At 37.5% G+C, this 3841-nt stretch overlaps 1 long non-coding RNA gene across 1 annotated transcript in view; it reads left to right on the forward strand.

Moving 5' to 3' along the window:
- The first annotated feature begins 2606 nt into the window (after positions 1-2606).
- LOC116547648 overlaps positions 2607-3841 on the forward strand; it is a 2199-nt gene continuing 964 nt past the window's right edge. Inside the window, exons 1-2 of the long non-coding RNA XR_004267132.1 lie at positions 2607-2618; positions 3471-3473. This is a non-coding gene — a long non-coding RNA (uncharacterized LOC116547648). The remainder of the gene's footprint in view (positions 2619-3470; positions 3474-3841) is intronic.

Raw genomic sequence — 3841 nt, forward strand, 5'->3', positions numbered from 1 at the left:
AAATAATGGCAGGGCACAGTGGCTCATGCTTGCAATCCCAGCACTCTCGGAGGCTGAGGCAGGTGGACCACCTAAGGTCAGGAATTTGAGACCAGCCTGGCCAACATGGTGAAACCCTGTCTCTACTAAAAATACAAAAATTAGCCAGGTGTGGTGGCAGGTGCCTGTAATTTAGGCTACTCAGTAGGATGAGGCAGCAGAATCATTTGAACTCTGGAGATGGAAGTTTTCAGTGAGCCGATATTGCACCACTGCACTCCAGCCTGGGTGACAAGAGCAAAACTTTGTCTCAATAATAATAATAATGGTAAATATTTCTTGAGGTAAAATACAAAAATGTTGACAACTCTGCTCCACTTCCTAAAATCCTTCAGAAATTTTTACAATTCCTCTGAAACTCTGTGAGCCAGCAATTCAAGATATTTCATTGCTTTTAAGTAGTTCAGAACTGGAACTGTGTATTGGCACATTTTCTAGCTTTCAGAGGATAAAAATAATGTTTATCAGCATGGGGATATCGTTGCTTATTCAATTACCCCCAAGCTAAGTTGACCTACATTTTCTTTTTTCTTTTCTTTCCTCCTTTTTTTGTTTTTTGAGACAGAGTCTTGCTCTGTCCTCCACGCTGGAGTGCAGTGGCATGATCATGACTCTCTGCAGCCTCCTCCTCCTGGGTTTAAGCAATTCTCGTCCCTCAGCCTCCTGAGTAGCTGGGACTACAGGCACACACCACCATGCCTGCCTATTTTTATATTTTTAGTAGAGGTGGGGTTTCACCATGTTGTCCAGGCTGGTCTTAAACTCCTGACCTCAGACAATCTGCCTGTCTTGGCCTCCCAAAGTGCTGGGATTACAGGCATGAGCCACTGTGCCCAGCTGACCTAAATTTTCCAATGAGGAACAATTTCTATTATACATTGAGTGGAACATCACTAATACAATACATATTACCATCATCATTATAATTTATAAAAATAATGTTGATTGATTTTCACTTTTAGGGAGATAGACTTTTCCCTGAGTAAAACTGAAAACCTTGGACACTATATATAAAACAAACATAAAGTGACTCTGAAAACTGAATTGGGACTAAGGGTCAGTTCTCTATTTTTTGTTTTCATTTCACATATCTCAGATTTGGAACTGAAGAAGTTGGTAAACTGGAAATACCAATGGGTGCAGATGCAAAAAGCTCCAATAAAAACCCTGTTCTTGTTAGAGAATGGGCAGTTTAGCAAGACTGGAAACTAGAGACAATAACTGCTTTACATCAGCCAAAACACAGCAGAATAAAACTGTGGCCACACCCTACCCATACCAGCAAAGCCTCAACTAAGAGCCTAGACTGCCACTCACTCTAGGCTGCAGTGAGGCACTTGGAATCCCTTGCTAAAGTGGTATCAGAAAAGGCTCAGTAGGGAGCTGAGACTTTTGTTCTCTTCCCCTCAAGCAGTAATGAACCCACTTCCCCAACCCGGTTTGTACCCCACCCCCCATGATGTCAGTAGACATCACTTGGAAAGCTTACTTTGCCTTAATGAGATACCAGGGCAATCCCCCTCATATGGTTTGGCTGTGTCTCCACACAAATCTCATCTTAAATTGTAGCTTCTATAATTCTCATGTCTTGTGGGAGGGACCCTGTGGGAGGTAATTGAATTATGAGGTGGCGTCTTCTTGTGCTGTTCTCCTGATAGTGAATAAGTCTCATGAGATCTGATGATCTTATAAGGGGAAACGCCTTTCACTTCATTCTTATTCTCTCTGACCTTGCACTATGTAAGACATGCCCTTCCCCTTCTGCTATGATTGTCAGGCCTCCCCAGCCACATGGTACTGTGAGCCCATTAAATCTCTTTTCCGTTACATATTACTCAGTCTCAGGTGTGTCGTTATTAGCAGTATGAAAATGGACCTGCTCCTAGTCAGATCTTCCCATCCTTTTCCTCCCATCCATGTGGTGTTAGTAACGAAGGACTCCAACCGTTCAGGCAGGAATATAGCAGCGGAGATAAAAACAAACACAAAGCAAGTGGAAGAAAAGAAAGGAAAAATAAAGAGTGGAAATCAATGAAACTGAAGTAAAAACAGTAGAGACCTATTCTTGAAATAAAGAACTGGTTGCTTGCAAAGGTTAACACAGTTGAAACCTCTAGTAAGGCAATGAAAAAAAGAGAGACAACACAAATTACCAATTTCAGAAATGAGACAGGAACATCACTACAGATCCTATGTACATCAAATGAATAATCAGGGAATGCTACAAAAATTCAATACATATATGTTTGGCAATTTAGATGAAAGGGACTAATTTCTCAAAAAATGCAAACTGCGATAACTTATCAAACATGAAATTGAAAATGTAAATAACCCTATAACTAACAAGGAAATCAGATTTATAATTGATAAAGCAATTTTTCAGGCCCAGATGGTTTCACTGGAGAATTCTACCAAATATTTAAAGAATTGCTAACACTGCTACTACATAATTTCTTTCAGAAAATCAAAGAGAATACTTCTCAATTCATTTTTGAAGCTAATAACTCCATTACAAAAGTAGAAAACTAGACACTAATATCCCTCATGAATATAAATACAAAACTCCTTAATAAAATATAGTTACGTGATGCACAGCAATGTTTCAGTGAACAACAGACTGCACATATGACAGTCATCCCATAAGTTCATAGTACCAAATTTTTACTTTACCTTTTCTATGTTTTGAAACACCAATACTTAGCAATATGCTGTAATTGCCTACAGTGTTCTTTACAGTAACATGCTATACAGGTTTGTGGCCTAGGAGCAATCGGCTATACCATATGGCCTAGATGTGTAGGAGACTTCATTATCTAGTTGTGTAAATAGTCTCTATGAAGTTTGCACAACCAAATTTCCTAATATCACATTTTTTAAGAATATATGTCTGTCACTAAATGACATATGACTGTATCAGCAAATGGAATTCAGCATTGTGTAAAAGAAGTTACACACTATGACTAAGTAGGCTTTATCCCAGTGATGCAAAACTAGTTCAATATCAAAAAGTCGATCAATATGATCTTTCCCATATTAAGAGGTAAAGAGGAACAATCACATGATCATGGCAATTAGTTCTTAAGAAGGATTTAACAGAATTTAATACCCATTTGTGATGAAAACTCTGAGAATTCTGGGAAATGAGGCTAAACTTCTCAGTCTTGATAAACAGCACCTACAAAATGCTTTCAGCTAACCTTATACTTAATGGTTAAAGACTGGATGCTTTCTCTCAAAGTCTGGGAAACAAATGTGTCTGCTCTCACCACTCTTATTTCACAAAGTGCTAGAAATATAATTTTAAAAAATTAAATACAGATCAGAAATAAAGAAATAAGACAGTCCCATTTGCCAATGACATGATTGTCTACCTATAAAATTCCAAAGAAGCTACGAAAAACCACTTTTATAAACCTGGTAATTAAGTTCAGCATGTTGAGTATAATTTAAATATATAAAAAGCAATTGTATTTCTAAATGCTACTAATGAATATGAGGGCAACAAAATTAAAAATACAATATCACTTAAATTCACTCAAAATAAAATGGTTAAGTATAAATCTAATAAAACATTTATAACACTGGTATGAAGAAGACTGCAAAACACTGACAGCAGAAATCAAGAAAATCTAAACAAATGGAGGGATGTACTGTGTTTGTGTATTGGGAAAATCAAAGAGTATAGCTGTCAATTCTCCTCAAACGAATATGCAGGTTTAATCCAACCCCTATCACTATCCCGGCAATACCTTTGGTAGATATAAATACTACTAGTATAAGTCTATATGGAAAGTAAAAAAAA

The sequence above is a fragment of the Sapajus apella genome, unplaced genomic scaffold, assembly GCF_009761245.1.
Source record: "Sapajus apella isolate SASKATOON/1434 unplaced genomic scaffold, GSC_monkey_1.0 scaffold3957, whole genome shotgun sequence".
Lineage (NCBI taxonomy): Eukaryota > Metazoa > Chordata > Mammalia > Primates > Cebidae > Sapajus > Sapajus apella.